This window comes from Phoca vitulina, unplaced genomic scaffold (assembly GCF_004348235.1).
Source record: "Phoca vitulina isolate PV1807 unplaced genomic scaffold, GSC_HSeal_1.0 scaffold32, whole genome shotgun sequence".
NCBI lineage: Eukaryota > Metazoa > Chordata > Mammalia > Carnivora > Phocidae > Phoca > Phoca vitulina.
The window spans coordinates 17,625,263-17,643,868 of NW_022589735.1; the positions used below are offsets into that span (position 1 = coordinate 17,625,263).

General features: G+C 36.7%; 1 protein-coding gene across 1 annotated transcript in view; it reads right to left on the bottom strand.

Moving 5' to 3' along the window:
- PRR16 (proline rich 16) overlaps positions 1-18,606 on the bottom strand; it is a 297,598-nt gene that overhangs the window by 1,021 nt on the left and 277,971 nt on the right. The gene's annotated exons all lie outside the window — the stretch shown is intronic.

Here is an 18,606-nt window from a genome sequence, read left to right on the forward strand (position 1 = left end):
ATATTTATGCAATGATTTACTATTAATAGGTCCAGAAAGTTATTAAAATAAACCTGGTACCATAATCGATGGATTAACAAATTATTTAAAAAGTCAGAGACAGAATGTAATGGCTCTAAGTATATTTTTAATCTCAAAGCCTACCTGAGAACCCCTTGTCTTAACCCTTTCAATGGGGAGTAGGTGACCCCCAAATGCATGATGCTTTCTCCAATACAGAACCACAAACATACACACAGACAACAGAATAAATCATTTAGTCCTTCCGTGACAAACTCAGTCATTACCACTATTAGGTTAATTGTAATTATTTTTCATTACATTATTCTCGACTCCAAAACAAAGTCCTGGTACGAAATAATTTAAACTATGAAAATGAAGAAAATAATCCTCTCTCTCATTTCCAAGGTTAAGCCTAGAAAAATCACCATATACAGTTAATCAGTGTGTGTTGAGAGCTTACTCTGGTTCATCACTGAAGATGTTTTATGAAAGATACAGAAGTAGTGGACGAAAATCTTCCGTCATGGAGTTGCTTAAGATGCAAAAGCATATCAATAAAGAGGAATGCAGAAGGCTGGAATGAACTGGCTTATGCTACCCTTAATCTAACACCATTACTAGCATCTGCCTATTTAAGCCATTTGTGTATCTTCTAGAAATAGAAGCCTCCATGTATGCAAAGGAAATTGACATTCAAGCTGTTACTGATGTATGAGCAACAGTCCTATAATAATTAATATTTTCATTTTACTATTGAATAAAACCATACAAAGGTGACTTTCTAAAAATATACTGAAACATAATTCATGTACTTGGGGCAAAGATAATTAAATGTGCCAATTATATTTTCATAGGTCTCTAGTCATCTACATTATTTCTCAGAGCTTATTAAGACTGGTGAAACAACCTATCATTCATTCAGAAATATGTACTCAGGGGCACCTGGGTGGCTCAGTCGGTTAAGGGTCTGCCTTAGGCTCAGGTCATGATCCCGGGGTCCTGGGATCGAGCCCCGCATCGGGCTCCCTGCTCAGTGGGGAGCCTGCTTCCCCCTCTCCCACTCCCCCTGCTTGTGTTCCCGCTCTCACTGTGTCTCTCTATGTCAAATAAATAAATAAAACTTAAAAAAAAAATAAGTATTCAGTACCCACAGTATACCAGATACCGCTTTGGGAACCATGGATATAAAAATGTAGTCTGTCCTCCAAGGATATTAGTATCAAGAAGGTCAGGGGACACACAAACATTCGTAGTAAAAGCAGATTTGTGCCATAGTATATGAAATGAAGAGTGAGCATGGGAGTAGAAGTCTACAGAAGCTGGCATTTGAATTGAGACGTGAGGAGTAGGTTGGAGTTTGCAAAAGGAATACGTCGCTAGTAGCTATGAAATAAGGATATTTCAAAGAGAGGGAAACAGGTGGGCATAGGTAGGGGAGAGCATGGGGCCTTCAATATTGTGTCTCATAAAACTGAAAGGAGAAAATATAGTTGCTTCTGGAGAGACAGGCAGGGGCCAAGATATCCTTTCCTACTACGTAAAAAAGTTTTAGATTTTTATCCCAAAGGTAACGGGAACTATTGAAGAATTCCGACGAAGAGAGCGGCCGCAGGAAGTGTGGAGAGCATTGGGGAAGGCGGGGAGGGCATACATATGGCAGATACTTACAGCAAAGGAATGGCAAAGCCATCAGCTGAAAGCAGTAACTTTCAATCCCCGGTGCAGACACTTCCTTAGTGGCAAATTGAAGAGAACAAAATAACCCATTCTTACTTAATTAAATTAAGAGAGACTTTCATTCCATTTTCATCTATATAAGATAAGAGCAAACATTATGAAGCTTTTCCTGTTCCGCCATTCACCTCTCGGTCCTCACTGAGCATACATGAAAAGCAGAGACTAAAACCTTCTACCCAGCAGATGTGTATACCCGCTGATTGAATTCTAAGGTTGGGTATTAATGAAATACATTGAAATCATACTGAGTTTTGAAGATTTGTTACAGTTTTCCAGACCTCTCCCTGTATGGGATCAGATACCACATTCAATCTCTTAACCTCAGGCTCAAATGTTGTTTCCTGCAGAAGAAATGCCCCAAATAACTTTACATGTATAATTTGCAAATTTAAAAATTTCTTAAACTTCCATTATGATAGGTTTTAAAGTACAAACTTTTTTTTTTTTTTTTAAGATTTTACTTGTTTGACAGAGAGAGCAAGAGAGCACAAGCAGGGGGAGCAGCAGAGGGAGAGGGAGAAGCAGATTCCCCTCTGAGCAGGGAGCCCGATGAGGGACTCGATTCCAGGACCCTGAGATCATGACCTGAGCCCAAGGCAGACGCTTAACGACTGAGCCACCCAGGCGCCCCAAATACAAACATTTTTAAACCTCCACATTCCCTTTTTTGTATGCTTGCTTTGAATAGAGAGCCACATCATATGCCATTACAACTGTACAAGTTAAATACATTTCCTCAGCGTTGACATAATGAAAGATAAATCACACACACCAAGATCTTGTATAGCTAACAATGATTAGAAGCACTCATGGAAATGCTTTATGACCCATTGTTCAGATCAGTGGGTTAATTGCCTCATTCTGCTCAAAAAGGCTTTGCTTAAAACTAATTAAAATTTTCTTCACTTTTTGGATGGAAGAGATCCATGTTTTCAAGCACTTCAAGTGTCATTTTTTTAATAAATTTTTTCCAGATCCAAATGTGATATACAAAATGTGAATGATACTAGATAATTTTCAGGCTTTGAGTAATTAAATGTCAAGTTAATTAATTTATATAAGTAGCATCTTAAGTGACAGAGCATTTCAATGCAGTAAGGACAGTATGATTTTAAAATGTCGAAGACAGCATGCAAAGCTAGGGAAAAGCTAAAAATATTACAAAAAGTTTGTCCAAACAGAAGTCCCATAATTCTATATTTATTTGGACCTTGATGTAATTTTCATAATTCTCTTCTTTATAATCTATATTTATTAAATATAAACACAAAAATTTGTATATATTGATTGCATATTGTTATAAAATATTTTATAAAACAAATATGTATCAATATTTATTATTTTAAAATTTATATAATTTAAAATATTTTAACTATGGACAATCTGTTATTGTCTGCTGCATTTTAAGAGGTAGAAACCATGAAGAAATCAAAATCATTTTCAAGAAAATCTGTCTTATTTCCCCTGTTAAACGAATAGCAGCAAGATGTGTTCCCTTAATTCAGTTAAATGAAAATGTATGGAATACCTACTATAAGTCAGGCATTATGGCAGTCATGGAAAATGTAAGGATAAACAATTAGATTTCTGTTACATCTAAACATGGAGCTAAATATTTCACACTTTATTTAATTGTTATATTAAGCTATGAAGTAGATATTCTTACAATTTACCGGGTGAGGACATTCTGGCTCTGGTGAGATTAAATCAAAGTCATCATCACCACCCACAAGCCAAATTCACTATTCCCCAAACCATTCATTTGATGCTATAACCACAGAGGTGAGTATTTGTGATAAATAATATGACTCACATAGACTAAAATATTTACTACTGGCCCTTTACAGAAAAAGTTTGTCAATCCTGGTTGAATCTATCTATCTAATTTGTTATAAAATTACTTACCAATCTAACCTTTTATTTTTCCAAATGGGTCGTCAATCATTTCAACAGCATGTATTCAATTACCTCTATTTTGCTATACTTTGACATGCGATTCTTATCCTATAACAATTCACATGCCCACATGGTTGTATGTGGTGTATTTCTGGACGCTAGGAATTCACTTCCTCTCATTTCAGGTTCAGGTTTTTTATTGTAGCAAAATTTTAATATTCTGTGAGATAACACTGAGTTTCTAGAATAATCAGGGCAGAACTGGTATCTGTACAATATAAGTAATCATATCAGAAATATGGTGGACTGTTACATTTATTTAGACCTTCATTTTATTTTTTTTTAACAATTTATTTGAGAGACAGAGAGAGACGGGGGAGGGGAGGGGCAAAAGGAGAGAATCTGCATGCAGACTCCCTGCTGAGCAGGGAACCCGACTAAGGGCTCCATCTATAGGATTACGACCTGAGCAGAAAGCAAGAGTCGGACGCTTAACCGACTGAGCCACCAGGCGCCCCTAGACCTTCATTTTAGGGCTCTCGATAGTTTTATTATTTTCTTCATAGATATCTTTCACACTCCTTGTTTGAATTATTCCCATATTATAGCTTTCATTGCTATTTGGATGAAATGGTTTTAAAATTTATTTTGTATGTCTTTATCACTGATCCCAAGGTACAAATTGAATTTTAAGATACGCTTATATCTAGCTAGTTTACGCCACTCTCTTACTGGTTCTTGTCTAATAGTTTTTTTTTTTGAAAGACTTTATTTGTCAGAAAGAGAGAGAGAACAAGCACAAGCAGGGGGGAGGGGCAGAGGGAGAGGGAAAAGCAGGCTCCCCACTGAGTAGGCAGCCTGACGCAGGACTGGATCCCAGGACCATCATGACCTAAGTGAAAGGCAGGTGTTTTTTTTGTTTTGTTTTTAATTTAATTTTATTATGTTATGTTAGTCGCCATACATTACATCATTAATTTTTGATGTAGTGTTCCATGATTCATTGTTTGCATATAACACCCAGTGCTCCATACAATACGTGCCCTCCTTAATAACCGACTGAGCCACCCAGGCATCCTTGTCTAATAGGTTTTTATCTATTGTTTTGGATTACCTAAATCAGTAATCATATTGTCTATAAATATTGATACTATCATCTTTCTTTTTCAAAATTTAGACCTTTATCTTTTTCCATTTATTTCATTTATTCATTTTTTCAAGATTTAGACCTTTATCTTATTTCATTGTTTAGCCTCTCTAGTGCCATGTTGAACAGTGCCAGTGGTAAGAAATGGCTCATAAAATCTTTTCACTATGATGCCTTATTTGAGTGGAAAGTTTTGGCTACTTTTCATTTTCTTCTTTTGGTATTAACGTTTAAATGTTTCTTAAGGCAAATTAGGTTATTTACATTTTTTAATAAATTTAATTATTTTATCCACACTTAAACATAGAAGTCTCTTAAGTGCTCTTCTTTCTGATTCCTAAAGTTGCTCATTTGTTTCTTCTCCATTTTTTTTTTTCTTCTTAGTTTTTGATGGTGCTATAGACGGAATGTTTGTGTGCCTCCAAAATTCATGGGTTGAAACCTAATCCCTGATGTGATAGTAGTTGGAGGTGAGGGACTCTGGGAGGTGAATACATCATGAGAGTAGAACCTCATGAATGGGATTAGTGCCCTTATAAAAAGAGGCCAGAGAGCTCCTTCTCCCTTTCTCTGCCATTAAAGAATACAAGGAGAAGGAGGTGGTCTGGAAGCCGGAAGTGGATTTGCACCAGACACCGATTCTGCCAGTGCCTTGATCTTGTACTCTCCAGGCTCCAAACCTGTGAGAAATAAATGTTTGTTGTTTAAGCCACCCAATCTGTGGTATTTTTGTTATAGTGGCCCTACAGACTTACACACATGGGGGAAAATCTATTTTCACATTCTTTTCAAAATAAAATAATTTTTAAAATCTAGCTTTCCTTTTTTCCTGGGTTTGATCGTTTTTATATATTAATTTATTTTTTGTCTTTATTAGTTTTCCTTGTCTACTTTAAGAAGATTTTGTTATTCTTTGTTCTGTTTTTTTAGTTGAATGTATAGCTGTCATTTTGATTTTTTTTTTCCATTTTTTTGTGTTTATTTGAAGAAAGCCTGTTTGGTAATCCACATTCCCAAATATTTATATTTCCTAATGTGAATAAAGGGATAGCAAAACATTTTCTCCTTCTTTGAAAAGAAAAATGACATTGAGTTAACTTTCTAGCTCTGTTTCCATAGAAACCCAACACTGGTAGATGTCAGCTGTATTACTAGGCAACATTGCTTATAATAAAAATAAATCCTGATTTGTAAACTGCATCTGGTCTGGGGGGACTGTGAATGACTATAAATATCTCATGGGATTTCTTGAGTGTGGTGCATTCTTGTAACTGGTGAAGTTCTTTGCTTACGGATGATTATAACAGATGTTGATTACTATTCCGGACATGGTAAGGGTTAGCCAGGGTATAGATCTCACACCTACTCATGACCTCAAACTCTCCCACCTGAGCTGTCAGACTTTAGCCCTCGACCCTTGTGGGAACTCTCATGTTGGAAAATCACTGGATACTGACCTACTGGCATGCTTTGTATCCTTCTAATGAAACCATTGTCAAGTATAACCTATTAGGGTCATGAGATTGATTGTCCAATTGAGCCTATGACTACTAAGAGTGGGTGTTATATATATGGAGATTCTTTTTTAGTTATGCATCTATCAAAATGTTATTGGCTTCATATTCTGAGAAGTATAGAGGACTAAGGGTGGTCAGGAAGGAAGTACAGGGGAAGATTGTGCATTGCCTGAAACTTGTTGTGGAACTTGAAGATATTAGTAACACCTGAGTCCCCTCCAAATGGTGCCAATGATATCCTTCCTGCACCTAGGAAGTCTGGTGAGAGAGAGAATTTTGAGTAAGAGACCTAGTATCCCTCCTTCAGAAAGAATTAAAAAAAAATAAGTGGAAGAAGTTGGGCAGAGTTTCCTTGAGATGAATGAAAAAGAATGTTTCAAAAAACTTTCAATAACAAAAATTATATTTAATCTGGTTCTTAAAAGATAGGGAGGTAATATGTTTCCAGTTTGAAAAAATTGTAGGTAAAGCACTCTAGGTAGTCAGATAAAAAGGCCTAGGTGCGTTTTCAAAAACATAATGTGTGGGGTGCCTGGGTAACTCAGTCGGCTAAATGTCCAATTCTTAATTTTGGCTCAGGTCACCATCTCAGCGTTGTGGGATCGAGCTCCATATCTGGCTCCAAGCTCCGTGGAAAGTCTGCTTGAGATTCTGTCTCTCCCTCTGCCCCTCTCCCCGTTCATGCTCCCTGTCTCTCTCTTTGTCTCTCTCAAATAAATAAATAAATCTTTAAAAATAAATAAAAACATCATGTGCTATTTCCTCTCATCCATTGAGTGAATTTTATATGCCCATGTATCGTTCCAAGTCATAGGAAGTTTGTTTTAGTTCTTATACTGATACGTATAGAATTTAATACATATGATCAAATTAGGAAAAAGCCAATTATGGATGCACTCCATTGTAATCTTTAAGTCCTATTACACATTTAACTACTTTGGAAAAACACTTCATTTCATACTTCACAAATTATGAATATTGAGAAAATCACCTTGAAAATAATTATTTTAATGTGAGGGAAAGGACACTGCTAATTCTAGCACAGTGTTCTAAATTGACACAACTCATTTCTTGTCATGAATTATCGGTGACATTTTCTAAAATCTAAGTGAGACTCCCTGGTAGCTGCCCTGCTCTCCTGAGCCCAGGAGCACTGCAGACTCTGCCCAAAGAATGTGTACATTCATGAAGAACACACACAGAGAACAAATCTGTATGTAGCCCTTCGCACTTGCCGCATTGAGGACATTTAGTAAGTGTACACGTGTCTGACAAAGCAACAGTCTAGAGAGATGATAATCAAGTGTTTAAGGCCAGGTGATCATTTTCTAAAATAAGTACCTGATAACCTTGAAATATCATGCACCTTAGAATTGCCCCTCTCACCTGAGCTGGCACATCAGACAACCACATTCAACAACATGAGTTCCAAATTCTCAAGGCCAGCTACAAAATTTACAGGGTCCAGTGAAGAATGAAAAGCAGGGACTTGTTCAAAAGGCAGGGAAAAAGCTTTGTCCTTTCTTACCTAGTCACTCTGGTTTTTTTTTATTTGCTCTTTAATGTCATGCTCCTTCGGGCGGAGGTTGAGTGCAGACGCCCACAACCCTTTGGGGCTCTCCCCTGCAACTCAGAGCACAACACTTGGCTGCCAGTGTTGGCCTCCATGGAGAGACAGGGCAGCAGTGATCTCTTGGTATAATATGGGAAAGTGGGTGGCCAGGAGCTCATCTACGTGGGTGGCAAGGGTGGAATGAGGCATGAGGAAAAACTTCAAGCTCCCCAAGGCATTCTTCATTATCCCATGGGACTTCACTTACAAAACACAAATCTACAGATAAAAATATCAGGTCCTTGACTGCAGAGCATTAAACACAAGTGTCGGGGGGTGTGGATAGAGTGGGGGGTACTTCTGAAGACAGGGTCTTAAGCAACTGTAAGGGTCACATGTCCCTTAAGATGACCCTGCAAGTCTGTCCCAAATAGACTTCCATCTGTCTCACCCCAAGCCTTTACAATGAAATTCAAAATAACCCCAACCACAGGTCCAGCTTTGCCTAATCCTATGTTCTACTGTGTTTGGTTCATTCAGAACGTTCAAAAGTATGTTTCAGTCCGACACAAGTGACTACAGAAGAACAATGTCCATGAACTACAAGGAATAACATCAAAATCAGTTTAAGGAATGGCTTAAAATATTTTTGCGCCCGATCATTATTTTTATTCATTTTTGTAGGTAAATTGCAACTGTCCACTTGTTAAGATTTTGACACTTTTACATAGAAAAAAAGAGTATGTATCTACTATTTAAATTGGCCCTGCAAACTTTACCCTCTAAAAGAAGGACTCTAAAAGAGTTTGTAAAGTCCATCTATGATATATAAACACTTGAAAAATTAATTTAGTAAAACTCTCTAAGAAAATTAACTATAGATGTAAATAAAACATAGAACTTATCCATGGAACATCTGCATTCACACAGCAAAAAAACTACTCTAATTATTATCTTAAGCCGCCTCTTTTTTTTTACATATTTAAATGCCCATACAGAATCACATCAGTTTGAAAAAAGGGTATTTTTCAATTATTTTGCCAATTAATTTTAATTCACTTAAAATAAATTTAATGACCTAACTTTTAAAAATGATGGAAATTATGTCTTATGAAGGATGTTATTTATAACAGCAAAGTTGCTATGTGGTAATATTTCAAGATATTAATAATATGTTTATAATTATTCAATGTTTTAATATATAACTATTTCAATTTCAATATAAATTTCAATATTTCAATACATTTATATCATAAAAGACTATTAAAAAGCGTATCTTAGAAGCCTACCTCAGACCTGTTTTCGGATATTTTTGTCACTCTTTTGAAAAATTTTATTACTAATAAATTTTATGATTAAATATCATAATTAAAGTTCCATAGAGAAGGAGTAAATGATGAGAAAAATATGTCATTCTTTCCCATTCTTTTAGATTCCCAGTTGAAAATATTTCATTGAAGAATACTTTCCAGAAATCTTTTTCTGGGCACAAACCTATCAAATTTGTCAAGAGTACCACCACCTTATTATCAAGTACAAATTCCAGTTTGTACTTATAAAATATTCCTTCCACAGAATACATGCAATATATGCTCGCTTGCTCGCTTGCTTGCTTCATCCATTCATTCATCATCCATCCATCCGTCCATCTTTCTATTCATTCACCTACGTTATGTGCAATCCTGTGGTATTTCATCAGTATGGGATAACATTGAGTCCCTTATTGCCAAACATCCCTATCGATCAATTAGCAAATTCTTGTAAATCCTAAGTACAGTGCCTGGTATGCTGGCATGGTTTTAGAGTCTGGAGCTCAAAATTAAGTTCCACTCCACTGTAGTTATAAGGGTCTGTCTAAGATCATTTCTGAGACTCAGTTTCCTCATCTGTTGAAGAGAAGGAGGAAAAGACATTAATATCTACTTCCCAGTGTTGATAAACAAAGTAAATGAAAACAGATAAAAATGATTTTGCGGTGCTCATATAGTTCCGTTTTACAAAGAGAAACATATATAAATACATTGGGGAGGGGTAGATAATTCCACAGGAGGGTTGAACAAGCTCCCTGAGAATCCAGTTCTTAAAAAGATCTCAAGGCTAACTGGTGTATATTGACAGAACTGCCCTAATCCTACGTCCCAACTCCAACCACTGAGGAAGGCCACCAGAGTGGATTTGCCAAGAAATAAGAACAGAAGCAAAATAACTGTCTTTCCCTCTTTCTTCTGCTGTTATTAACAATATCAGCACTGACCATTTTTGCAACCAGAATTATAAATAGTTTCCAATATCTAATTACATAAGAGCAGCATCACACATAGTGTTAAAAGTACCGAAATGTAAATTAAATGCTAAAGGAACCAATTTAGAAAAACAGTCACCAGGAGGCTTTTTTTTCCATGAACAGAGACAAGGAAACCCAAAGAGGACGTTTACTTCATTATGTGAGGAAATCGGGGGTGGGTGGGAGGGTCAGTTATATAAAATTGTGGCTATTTACTTACCCTAGATGTCCTTGATCTTCACTAGTGGTGTTTAGAGAACAGGTTTTTTGTTTTAATTTTTTTCTAAAAAAAATCTCAGCGCTCATTCTGTTTTGGTTACTGTAAGCCAAGCAGGAATTTTGCTCATGCTAATGACTGCGAATTTTCTTGTCTAAAGGCAAACATGTTTTTGACAACTCTTTCTTCCTAAATCCCCTTTTTCCTGCCCCTCCTTTTCATTTCCTTTTTATTCACTGATGTGTGCTGCTCGGAGAAACAGTTGCAGCCAAACTGGAGAGCACTGTGAAATGAATGGCTGTGGTATCTATCCCTCCTTTTGGTAACACTCCTTTGTGTAACTGCATGAAAGCCTGCCGAAGCTAATGTTAACACGAGCACATTCTACCGCGTTCCACTGGAAATGAGGCATGCTAGAAGAATGGCATTATTTTTTTCGTGGTGGAACAAGAGGACCTTCAATCAAAACAAAATTAAAATGCTAACACTGCTCCCTCCTCCTTGTTTAAACATTTCTGTCAAACCACATTCATTTTAGGTTTTTAATTTATTACAGGAAACAAGCGATAACAATGCTTCCCCCTCTAATATCCACCGATGTTTTGCAACGATTAAATTCGGTAGACAAGCAATAAAATGCTGCTCTCATCTTCATGAGATGGCATTTCTTTCTTCCTCTGGCTTTTAAATAAATGATCAGTTGGCTTCCGTGAATTAGCAAGCTGGCCTTTATGGGTTGCCTTTTTTATTAACCGAATAGAATCAGGTTAACTAGTCTTCCCTCTTCAAGCACAGGGAGGGTTAGTAGTGAGGACAGGAGGTCAGCCATGACAAATCTGCTGAATAAAGTTATGTTATAGACTGGAAAGGAATCCAGGATTCTCTTTTGTTATTAAAGTCTATGAAGCAACTGGACTCAGAAAAACATCCAGTTGCCTATGCCAAGAGACCATCTCTATTCACCATGGCCTTTTTGAAAACATTGTACTCAAAAGGAATTGGAAACAAAACAAAATAAAGGCAGTCTACTAAATTTTATTTTTCTTCTTCCAAAATGCTTTTCATTTTAGGCATACATGCCTGAATATTGTAAGCTCAAGGATAGGAAAAATGTCTTGCGTTGACTACAATAGGGTGGTATTTCTGGAAAGTCTACAAAATGCCACATAGAGAAGGTCTCTTATAATGGTCTTGTTTCATTTAAGGGGAGTAAGATAATACTTCAGGTTTAATTGGCAGGTGTGTAGGATATTTTTTACTTAACCTGAGTTTAAGGCTCAATTTCCTACCACCTTTTCTTCTATCTTGCCACTATTATGAACTAGAAAATGTGTGTACCTATTTACACACCCACAGAGCCAACAGAAAGCAGATTACCCTTGTAAATAAGACAACTGAATGACAAGCAGTCTTTCCTGCCATTAAACTTGGAGTTAATCAGAAGGCAGTCTCGGGTTCTCTAACAATATTTGCCATAACACTTCTTAAATACAATTCATGACATATCACTTTAAAAGAAGCAAATTACAATATCAAAGTCCCATCATTGGGTTATACTCAGAATTCAGTAACTTTAATAATGGCCAAACCAAAGTCTCAGTGACTCTCAAGGCACTTTTGATTTATCTAGGGTCCATCCTCTTTTATTTCCATGAACAATGTGCAAACAAACAACCCCTAGGATTTCTACATTTTCAATTCCACGTTATCAGTGGAATTGTTACTTTACTATAACCCCAGAAGCCAGTGTGCTTCTGGATATAATGGATTTGGGGGAAGGAAGCATCATCTTAGTAAGGCCTTGTGGGAATACACAATTAAAAGCTAGAAACCTAGGGCCATTTGGTGTAAATAAAAACAACCGTTTGCATTTCAATAGCCTCTAGGAAAATTTCTTTATTAAAATATAGGGCAATGTTTCTTGTCCTCTGCAGTACTCACATTTTGGTCTACATAATAGATTTTGGAGGGGCAGGGAGCTGTCCTGGGCATTTTAGCATATTGCCACATCCCTGGATTTAGGGTCAGTCAAGGTCTTAATCAAAAACTTAAATGGTGTTACTTTTTTCATTCACTCAACTTAAAACTTGGGATCTCTACAACTATCTGCAATGCAGCTACTGCATATAACTTTCATTGATAAGAAGAAATGTGCTTAAAAAACAGAGCAACACTTGTCCTGTACGAAAACAATGTTCCGTACTCCTAATAACAGTATTTTAGAAAGCTAAAACCCAAGTTACAATTTTGAGAGTGGACAGTGAATTTTTTCATTTCATTCCTCCTGTGAATTCATGATCTATTATTTAGCCTGACTAACAGAATTTTTTGTCCAAGATGGCCCAGTCCTGAGCGAAGTCTTGAATTTACACAGTTGTTGTCAATCCAATTACAGAAATATTTATTGGAAATGTACATACCTGCATGAACTGCTCAAGGCACTTGGAAAACAAAGGTGAAGAATATATTAAAGTAAGAACCGAATGAATTTTGAGCAGACATAAGAGAAAAATGAGCTCTGCCTGAGGAAATTGGAAAAGGTCTCGAAGCCAGCTTCCTTAAGAAGGATGAATAAAATTTCAACAAGAAGGAAAAGCATTCAAGCAAAGCAGGGACAGAGGCAGAAGAGCACAGATCCAGGGATATAGAGAATCAGTCCCCTTAGAGCCCAGCCTACAGACCTGGAAGCAGTAGCAGGGGACAAAACCGGAAAGGGAGGATGTTACCACACAGGTAATGGGGAGACCGTCAGGGTCTCTAACTGGAAAGTGATCTGGTCAGATTTGCAAGATAGAAAGATGGCTGTGCAGGTACGTGAAGAATGAAATGGAAAAGAGCAGACCTTGAATCGGGGAGAGCAGTTAGGAGTCTATAATTAATGCAGTATTTCAACTGAAAGAGAAAGAGATATTGAACTGAGAAAAACAGCATGAAGGATTGAGACGAGGGAATGGGCTGACAAAGTATTTAGGATGGAGAATGGAAAGACTCTGAAAAATAATTGGAGTGGGAAGTGAAGAGGTGAAGGAGATTTTTCTTTATCATTTCTGGTGTGGTGACTTGGATGGATAGTAATACCAACTTCCTGAAAGAAAAGAAGAGGCAAGAAGCAGGTGTGGGGGAAATAAATTGACTGGAGAGGATAAACTATTATCTCAAACACCAAAACAACATGTATCACAAAGAATATTTAATACATTCAAGTGGAAATTATAGAAATATTGGTTCAAATGGGAAATCTGGTTTCTTAAATCACAAGCTCTTCAAAAGGAACTTTACTTGTCGATATGACTTCTATTAATCAAAGAGGATCAGATTGGGAATCTTTAAAATTTATTTCTGTAAGTATCATGCTTTAAATATAGTAAAGTTAGAGAATGTGCAGGGAACCAGCCTGAAAGAGCAGTTTGGCTCACTGGAGGGAAGGTAATGGCTGGTTAATTTACTAGAATTCTTTGGCATTCTAAATAAATTCAGTGTCTGCCTTTGTGAGGTCACAAATCCCTTAGAGCGGCAGATAAAAGCTACGGATTTGACCCCTTAAAAATAAGCAGATTTACACATAAAGAACACTCTCCTTATGATTTCAAGATGGCTCTCCATTGACGCCCACGCATTGCAAGGACCTCAGCTTCAGAGCTCTTGGTTTTGAGGTGAACAAATTTAATCATAGATGAGTATTATTAAAAAAAAAAGTCAAATATATATTTAGAGGTATCTCTTTAGTATTAATAGGAAGTATTCTCTTTTCCAAATAAACTCCTATAAATCAGGGTTTTACAGTTCAGGACTGTTGACATTTGGGTTGGGTAATTCTTTGTTGGGGGCTGGGAAAGAGAAACTGGTTCATGCACTGTAATGTATATGGTCAGCAGCGCCCTTAACCTCTACCCATGAGGTGCCATTAAGACCACAGATGTCTCCAGACATTGTCAAATGTCTCCTGGGAGGCAAAACTGCCTCATTTGAGAACCATCGATACAGGCAAGAACTTTTATCTTCATAAAACTCTGCATAAGAGATAAAGTTAGGAGTTCTCTTTTTGAAGAAAAATATTTTCACGGGAAACTTTCCGAGAACAGATCACAAAGTTAGTAAGCAACAAAGGCCAGTATTTAGATCCCATCTTTTTTTGGGGGGGGGGGGCGGGCAACTATTAATCTTTTCCTTACATTCCTATTCTCACTGTAGGAGGGAAAATTATCTCCTCTTCAGAGATGGTAAGAATCACACAACACGGTCACAGCAGAGTTGCTGTCTTTTATCAATTTGCTTTCCTCTTCCTTTTTTATAAACAACTTCCTCTTTAAGAAATTAAATGTTCCAACTTAAGCAATCAAGAAACTGATATTTTCATAGCAACAAGAAATCCCTCAACTCAAAAATAAATGAAACGTTATAAAAACTAGTTAGTAACTGAATACATTACCATCTGTAGCATGAGCAAGTCTGTGTTCTTATGGTAAATCTCACCTTTATTTAGTTCTGTAATGGGAAATCTGCAAGTAATGCAGAAGTTATGGAATATATTGGCAACAGATACAAAAATCTGCTAATACCCATACATAGAGATTCTGAAATTTCAATACAAATGCTATGTTTCCCCTCTCTGGCCATTTCTTTGTCCCTAGTCCTGCTCTGTAAAACTATGCATTTGGTGTCTCCATTTATCATCACTTATATTTCTTTTCATTTATTTGTCAGCGTGCTAATATCTGTGTTTTGCTCCCTGTATCCATTACCTTGTCTCCTTATGATATTCTCCGTTTTTATTCTGGGGGACACTCCCTCCCCAGCTCCTTGTCAACATGTTTTAGGCAGTCCCCTAGAGGTAGCCTTTCTTTCCCTAAAAATGGAACATCTAATTTTTAGCTAAGCAGCTGGTCATGCAGAATAAATGCTACCTTGAAGGTGTGTGCAAACATGTGACAAAGTCGGGAAGGGATGGAAGTGAAAGCACTGAGTGGTAGCTTCTGGAAAACTTTTAAACAGAAAGCTGGTCCGCACCCTTGGCTGAAGTTTTTCTTCCTTTGCTCCGACCTGCTGCCAAGAATGTAGATTTGATGACCAGAGTTCCGGCTGCCAGTTTGTACAATTAGAATGCACCAGCTACGTCAGAGATGGCCAGGACGGATGCCCAAAGGAAACAGGCCTTGAGGGTTTTGTAAACCAGAGCTGCCGTATCAGCCCTGATCTGCCTCAAGACATCCAGGCAAGAAAAAATCTTCTAACTTATCTTTTTAACATCTCTGTGATGTGGGGTCTCTTATTCACATAGGAATCGAAGCTTAATGGATACAGGTGAAAATCCATTCTAATCTCAAGATGGAGCACGTGACCTAAGTCTAAACCAAAGAGCTGATGACATTCCTCTGTTTCAGAGGGACCCATGCACTATCCCAATATTCTAGATAAAAGGGTATACTTACAGCTATGTCAAGGAAGTTAATTTGCCATAAAAATTTCACAAAAGAAGTACAAAGATGCTGTCATTCTGACAAAAGCTCTTAAGTGTATTTTGGTTTAAGTATCGAACTCTAAATGAGCCTGGGGCGAAGTCCTCCTTCATGGGAGGACTGCATATGGTTTCAAGGGATGGCGCTGGATGACGTTAGGGTTATGCAATTAAAACAACTATTTAGGTTGCCATGAACATCTCTTTGCAGGCATTGAAAGCTATGATTAACATAGTCTGATGTGAGTTTAATAAATTCTGGAATTCACGATTTGTAGAAAACTATGCTATTCGGTGCCTAACTGCATGATGCATTTTGTGACAAAGCATTATCCATCAAGCTAGACAATCTTTACTCATCCAAGCAACCAATCCTTCTGGGTCCCTTGCACAAATGTCACAATCACGATGTCTTCTGACCAGTTCGTGAGAAAAAGAATAAAGAAGTTAGCAGCTTGTAAGGTGTAACAAAATTTTTAAAAAGTAAAAATAATAATAATAATGCCAGGAAATGTTAGTTTCATTAATAACGGTCTTCAATTCCCAGTTATTAAGTGCAATTCAAATAGAATATATTGAGCACTTGGAGTACGACTTAAAGTACATAGGCTATGTCTGATAGGTATATTTCAAGTAATCTGATAGGCATAAGGATATTTGATCAATATGGAATTATGCATGCCCGATGTCAGGAAACACTGTACATATTCCAGATAGAGCAGTAAGCAAAACAGACAGAAGTCTCTACATTTTAATGATGGGATCATATGAGAAAAGGAACTATGTCCGATTTTAGGGGAGTTGGAGGTAAGTGTGAGGAGGAAAGGAGGCAGAAACATATTTCTCAGAAGAGAAGAAAATTAATCTCTGCAGTTTTGACCAGTTAAAGGGAAGGAAGAAAAAACTGCTCTGATGCCTCAAAAGGTGAGAGAATATTACATTGGGGCAAAATTCTATCATGCAGTACGACTGAAGCTTAGGCACCACAAATGGGAAGGGCCAGAACTGAGCACAAGAGAAAGAGGGCAGGCAACAGTGTGAATTTTCCCTCTTATTTAAATCTGAAAAGATTTATCCAAATCTCAGAGATAAGACATGGCCAATACAAGATGTTTCTATGCTTGTTTTCAATATTAACATTCTTTAATTTTGAACTAATGCATGATTAATGAAAATCCTTGGAATATATAAACAGCATAAAGAAGAGTGAAATATTATACTTTCTGACACACAGAGGTATCCAATATTACAGCTTTGGCATATCTTATTCCAGTTCTTAAAATTTTTTCCTTAGTTGAACTAATTTTCAATGTAATCTATTTTAGTAACATTATATCAAAAAATTATCATAACATTATTTGACGGCTACGTAATATTTTAAGCTACGTTCCTGCTCATTTTTTAAATTAATGTATATAATTCATTAACATAAAAAAACACTAATAAATATAGTGGATATAGGATTTTATAGCAAAGCAAATGTACGTAGAGGGCTACAAAAAGTGTGCACTTTTTTTTTAGATTTATTTATTTATTTATTTATTTATTTATTTATTTGAGAGAGAGAGCAGGAGCTGGTGCGGGGGGGAGGGGATGGGCAGGGGAGAGGGAGATGCAGACTCCCTGCTGAGCAGGGAGCCCAACATAGGGCTCAATCCCAGGACCCTGAGATCATGATCTGAGCCAAAGACAGGTGCTTAACCGACTGAGTCATCCAGGGGCCCCCAAAGTGTGCTCTTTTGACATTAGTCCCAGGACATGCTTTGAAAAAACAAAATAAGAAATGTTCCAATAACGAATGAGTTTGTGAAATAATGCATATAAATTTTTTTCCCATGGAGAGTCTCATAACAAAACAATACTGAGATTTCGATAATCATGCTTTAAAGAAAACTAGTTGGATTTTCTTTGCCTTTCCCTAAATAATTTTATGACAAAACACTTTTTTATACTTCCTATTTATCTGTTACACAGTCTACAGAATACTATATTAAAGAATCAAAAAAACAGCACAAATCAGGATGTCAAAATTACTTAGTATATTTCAAATATCCCAATAAAATTATATTCTATAGACTTCTTAAAATATTTTTTAGAAATAATACATGCTAATATTAAAAAATGAAAACAAGACGGGGGTGCCTGGGTGGCTCAGTCAGTTAAGCATCCGACTCTTGGTTTTGACTCAGGTCATAATGTCAGGGTGGAGAGATTGAGCCAGCATGGGTCTCCTCCGGCTCTGTACTGGGAGTGGAGCCTACTTAAGATTCTCTTTCTCCCTCTCCCTCTGCCCACTGCTCATACATGTATACAGCTCTCTCTCAAAAAAAAACGCAAATATGACAAGCAATCAAAATCTTATTTCTTCAACATATCCTAAGTTCTGTCGTAAGAAATCACCATCATTAACATGTGAGGAACACCGTATGAGGCATCTCCAAATCATATATGCAGATACAAGGGCAGATAGGTAAATACATAAGTAGGTAATAATAGATAGAATTATAGATAAGTGGATGGCATTTAAATTTTGCATTATACTGTGTTCTATATTTAAGAAGTATTCTAATATTAACTTAAATTTAACAGAAGAAATCTAAACTTAGTGTAACCTAAACACATTGGTAAGTTACAAGTCAATTTTTCTTCAACAGATAAAATATTTTTTCATAAATAATCCCTGTAAAGGTCAAATTTTGATACATAGTAAGAGTTTCAAGTCTTTTTTTCCTTTTCTTTTTTTTTTTAGGTAGGCTTCACACCCAGGGTGGAGCCCAACGTGGGGCTTAAATTGAGAA